Source organism: Xenopus laevis, chromosome 8S (assembly GCF_017654675.1).
Source record: "Xenopus laevis strain J_2021 chromosome 8S, Xenopus_laevis_v10.1, whole genome shotgun sequence".
Taxonomy (NCBI): Eukaryota; Metazoa; Chordata; class Amphibia; order Anura; family Pipidae; genus Xenopus; species Xenopus laevis.
The window spans coordinates 44,586,214-44,592,213 of record NC_054386.1 but is presented as its reverse complement, the minus strand read 5'-3'; positions in this window follow the sequence as shown (position 1 = coordinate 44,592,213).

Sequence of the window (6,000 nt, the reverse complement as noted above, 5' to 3'; positions counted from 1 at the left end):
GGAAACTCAGATATTGTTGATCAAATAATATTTTCCTTAAGAAAATATGGCATTTTGAAAACACATTTTTAAAGAAAACAACACATAACGTGTGTATTCACACAGGCAAGGGAGCAAGAGGGAGCTTGAGCAGCCAGTGGTAGTTAAGAAAAGTTTTGCTGGGCAATGGATGGAACTGCAATTCCCATAATTCACCAAAGAATCACCAAAGGCATAAGAATAAAGCTAGGAGTGGGCACAGTTATGTGCACTTCCATGGCTATTGAGCTTAGGGTTGCCACCTGTCCGGTTTTGACCCGGACAGCACGGTATTTTGAAGGGCTACCCGAGTTAAAACTTCCTGACCGGTTTCCCAAATAAGGAAAACCAGGCAGGATCCCCCATGATTGACACGGCAATAGGCCAAATGACGATCACCGTGTCATATCCCCCCCCCACCTGACACAGCCCCCGACCCTCTACGTAGCGGCCCTGAACCTCTACGTCAAGGCCCTGTCCTCCTACCTGGTCTCCACCGGTTGGAAAGGTGGCAACCCTAATTGAGCTCTCTGCACTTCCCCACCCCCTGCATGGGTCCCAAATGAAGGATAGCAAACTGCAAGGGAGGGTGGCAATGGCAACATAGCTCTGATGTTTAACAGGCCATAAAGGCTAGAGGTGGCTCTGGGTGGGATTGGGCCAATTATCCTGTTTGGCACTGGCTCCAAAATGGATAGCTTAAGAAAAAGGTGAGGTCTTTCCACATATATATGGATTCTCTCAGAATGGTGACCCAGTTTGATGTTAGAGACCTGCCTTTAAAAGAACAGTAACATCAAAAAATGTATGTTTTAAAGTATAGAAAATACAATGTACTGCTGTTTTTGCTTCAGAAACTCTACAATAGTTTATATAAACAAGCTGCTGTGTAGCCATAGGGCAGCCATTCAAAGCTGAAAAAGAAGAAAAGGCACAGGCACAGCAGATAACAGATAAGCTCTGTAGTATATAATTGTATTCTTCAGACCTTGTCTGTTATCTACTGTATATCCTTGAATGGCTGCCCCCATGGCTACACCACAGCTTGTTTATACAAACTATAGTTGTATTTCTGAAGCAAACACACAAGCTTTACCAGTGCAGGGCAACACTACATTATATTGTTGTTCCTTTAAATCATTTTAATTTTTTTGTGTTACTGTTCCTTTAAGCCCTTCAACTAAGAAGCCATTTTTCTGTGTCTTTTGAGGAGGAGATATAGCTAGATGTAAGTATCAGCTAAGTATCAGCACCAGCTAGTTGGCTCTGAGCAGCTGCCCAAAACATAATGTACATGTGTAGGCTACTTCTTTAGTTAAGCTTTAGTTCTCCTTTAACGTATAGTATGAAGAAAATGTAACATTTGCACTAAAGTAGACAATATTATTTGGAAAGAGACAAAAGTACTTTTCTGGTTTAGGACATGCATCGACTATTAGGATTATATTTAAAAGGTAGGGAAGTCTTATGCTAAGCAGTCCTTTTGCTAGAATTACCTGAAAGGCCACAGATCAGGTCCACTGATGGTGCCTAAACCATCAGCTTGGGCTTAAAGAAGGACAGAAAAATCGGTCTTGGTACAAGTACTACTACTAAAAAACATGTTTGAGTAAAGATACCCAAGCTGGCAAAAGAGTAATTTTTGATTTATGTTACATTTTGGAGATTCAGCCTGTACTACAGAAAGTATGTAAGACTGCCAGAGACATTTTCACCCAAGATGTACATTCCTTTTATGCTAGTAAACTGAAAGTTCCACCAACATTCTTTCGTTATTCTTCTAATGAAGCGGAACAGAAATACCATCCACCAGATTGAGTGACATCCATGATTATACGCTAGATGAAAATAAGTGATTGTGACAAAGGTCTGCTAAATTCAAGGTACAACAAGTCTTGGTAATGTGATTTGAAATTTTCCCGGTAGATTAGTCCATGCGATTCCTGCTTCTGGCTGTACTTATGATATAGCAGTGTCATGTCCCAATAAAGGCCATTCTTAGGGGTTTATTTATTAAAGTCTGAATGCAAAAGACTCAAAACATTTTAATTTTTTTATACAATCAGAATTTTTAGTGGGGAAAAAAAAAATTGAATTTTTTCAAGATTTATTATACCCAGAGCATGGAAAAGGTCAGAATCAGAAAAAACTCCATCTCAGAGAGGTCCCTATCCTATTTGGAAGTTTCTGTGGACTGCGCTGGAATTAGCCCAAAAATCGGACTATTTCTGGATTTTTGGGAGAAAGCCTAAAAAATCTTGCAGCTCAGAAAAAAAATCAGATTTTATCGAGTTTTTCCCTGAACAGATTAAATCGTGCTTTTTTAATAATAAATAAGGTCAAATCGTGGATTCTAGTTTGATCTGACTTTTTAAAATAAAATTATTAGAAAAATTCAGGTTTTGATAAAAACTGTATGGCAGGGTAGACGTGACAATTACACGTAGTTGCTACTAGAAGCTCTATGTCACCTTAATATAGCTGTCTGGTTCTCCAATTTGTCAAACTTGATAAAGAGGAAACAGGATTGATTTGGTCAAAAAAATTTTTTCTATTTTGTCTGGTTATCAAATGGCTTGCTTAAGATTGTTATTTGGGGATGTCCTATTTTTGTTTACATAGTGCAGATTTCCCCTGTAGCCACTTTCACTGTTGTGTACAGCAATCAGATTGGAACAGCACTGCTCACTTTCTTTAAGTTAAAAATGCCTTTATTGCATTATTCGCCGGGCATTACAGCTACATTTAGGGCACTCCTTGGCTTGATAAAGGGCCACGGAGTGCCCTGAAACATAGCTGTAATGCCCAGAGAATAATGCAATTTTTAATTTAAAGAAATTGAGTAGTGCTGTTCCAATCTGATTGCTATTTATGTTCACTGCCATAAAAAAAATGGAAAATCCTAACTTAATTTTGGAATTTTGTTCTCCTGGACTGATGCAATGCAGTGAGCACAGCTACACACACATACACACACACACACACACAAAATATCAACTGATAAAATTGTCCCCATCCTCTTCCACACTTATCTGTTTGATGTCTCAAACTACGGCAAATATCACACTAGGGTGGCACATTCATTACAAAATTTAGTTCAGAGATTCATGTATTTTATAGGCAAACAAGAAGTGCTCACCATTCCATTTTAGTTATAACATCTGTACTGATAAATTGGTTATTTTGCTGAAAATTTCAAAATGAATGAGTAACACTCAAGTTTAATCTTGCTTGCACTGGTGTACTGGTGTTTTCTTTTAGGGGTTGCTACTGACATCTAAGGAGCAGCTCTGGTCCAACCCCAACTCACCCATACCTCTTTGCTTCATCGTGAGGGTTTAGAGGAGCCCCATTGCTGGTACAAATAGCCCAGCTGCACTTTCTGCACTAAAAGAGCCAACACAAATCTCCTTTAAAAAATGCACCAGTACAGGGCAGTGGCGTAACTAGAGTGTGCCGGGCCCCCTGCAAAAAAAGCTTAAGAGGGGTCCAGCTCACTCCGTTCCCCATCCTCCCGCCGACTTCCTGCCTCTGCCCACTACCCGTACGGACCCAGCCCATTCAATACCCAGACCCTGCCCACAATCTACCCCATGCCAACGAGCTCCACTTCCCCACCTCAGGTGGGGAAGCAGGAAGGATGGGGCACATGTAGATACAGGATCTTATAGTGTATAGTTAGGAGCTACCCCTATAAGATTGTACCGATGCTTTCCAGTTAGAGGGGCAAAGTAGACTGTTGCTGTAGGTCAGGGGTCCCAAACTTTTTTTTTTACCCGTGAGCCACATTAAAATGTAAAAAAGTTTGTGGAGCAACACAAGCTTGATGAAGTTTCTAGGATGCCAAATAAGGGCTGTGTTTGGCTATTTGGTAGCCCCTATGTGGACTGCCAGCCTACAGGAAGGTCTGTTTGGCAGTACACCTGGTTATTATGCAACCAAAACTTGCCTCCAAGCCTGGGATTCAAAACTATGCACCTTCTTTAAAGCATTTGGGAGCAACAACCGAGGGGTTGGTGAGCAACATGTTGCTCATGAGCCACTGGTTGTGGACCACTGCTGTAGGTCAATTCAGCCCACTTATGAGAACTTTAAACGAATACCCCAAGTAACCCATAAGAAGTTTTAGCAATCATTGTAGGGAAAAAGTGAACAAATCCTGTGATTAGCATTGTCTCCAGTTATTTGAGCTCTGACTGGCACAATATGTCTCTGTACTTGTCTCAGCTTCCACCCTTTCCAATAAAAGCCTAGTGAAAGATGTATGTATAGGTGTTACAGACACTCAGTCTGTAAAAAAAAAAGGTGTGGGCACTGAAGAAATTACAGAGCAAAACTGTTAACTCAGCTCCAGGATCTCAAAGTGCACTTGATGGCAGTTGTAAATTGTGTGAGTCAATGCAAAGGAGTTGCTACTTTGTTAGCCTAGCAGAAGATACAGTATTTGTTCCACTTATAGCTGTAGCAACAATATATTGCATTTATGAAAACTTGCCCATGGGCGGGACAAATGGAGAGCATACGAGGACACACACCTTTCTATTGTCCTGGTTGTTCATACAAAGAGCATAGATGATGTGAACAGCAAGAGGTGAAGAGCAGCTGCACACTGACCAACAACTTGAATTTACAAGTGAAACTTTCAGACCTGCCCAAACCAACTGATGTCCATAGTTGAAATTGGGTTGAAAAAAAAAGACAAAGTCCATCAAGTTCAACCCCTCCAAATGAAAACCCAGCATCCATACACACACCCCTCCCTACTTTTGCATATATTCTATATACCTATACTAACTAAGAGCTTAGTATCACAATAGCCTTTGATGTTATGTCTGTCCAAAAAAATCATCCAAGCCATTCTTAAAGTCATTAACTGAATCAGCCATCACAACATCACCCGGCAGTGCATTCCACAACCTCACTGTCCGGACTGTGAAGAACCACTACATTGCTTCAAATGAAAGTTCTTTTCTTCTAGTCTAAAGGGGTGGCCTTTGGTACGGTGATCCACTTTATGGTTAAAAAGGTCCCCTGCTATTTGTCTATAAAGTCCTCTAATGTACTTTTAAAGTGTAATCATGTCCCCTCGCAAGCGCCTTTTTTCCCAGAGAAAACAACCCCAACCTTGACAGTCTACCCTCATAATTTAAAGGAGAAGGAAAGCTACAGAGGCATTTTATTGCCAATAGATTAGCTGCAATAGTGCAAGTTAGAATGCTATATTTATTCTGTAGAATGTTTTACCATACCTGAGTAAAAAGCTCTAGAAACTCTCTGTTTGTGTAGGATAGGAGCTGCAGTATTAACTTGGTGTGACATCACGTCCTGCCTGAGTCTCTCCCTGCTCTGGGCTCAGATTACAGTAGAGAAGGGAGGGGGGTGGGGAAGAGGAGCAAACTGAGCATGCTTCTGCCCAGGGCAATGAGGTTTAAGCTGAAGGCAGGAAGTATGATACAGAAGCCCATGTGTACACAAAAGAATGAAAGAAATGCAGTGTTTCTTTTGACAGGGGACTCAGAGCAGCATTACTTTGGGGGTTTACTGGTATATTTAGATGGACCTTTCTGATAAGGCTTACTTAGTTTTAACCTTCCTTCTCCTTTAAGTCTTCCATCCCTCTAACCAATTTAGTTGCACGTTTCTGCACTCTCTCCAGCTCATTTATATCCCTCTTAAGGACTGGAGTCCAAAACTGCACTGCATACTCCAGATGAGGCCTCACCAGGGACCTATAAAGAGGCAAAATTATGTTTTCATCCCTTGAGTTGATGCCCTTTTTTATGCAAGACAGAACTTTATTTGCTTTTGTAGCCACAGAATGACACTGCCCAGAATTAGACATATTAATACTTGGTTAGGATCAATGAGTTAAAAGCACACACTTTTGTACAAGATAATCAATGTTATAGTTTGAACACATTTCTGGGAGTTGTAGGGCCAAGTTTTATGTGTTATAACAGTTTTGCTAATAAAGATGAAATT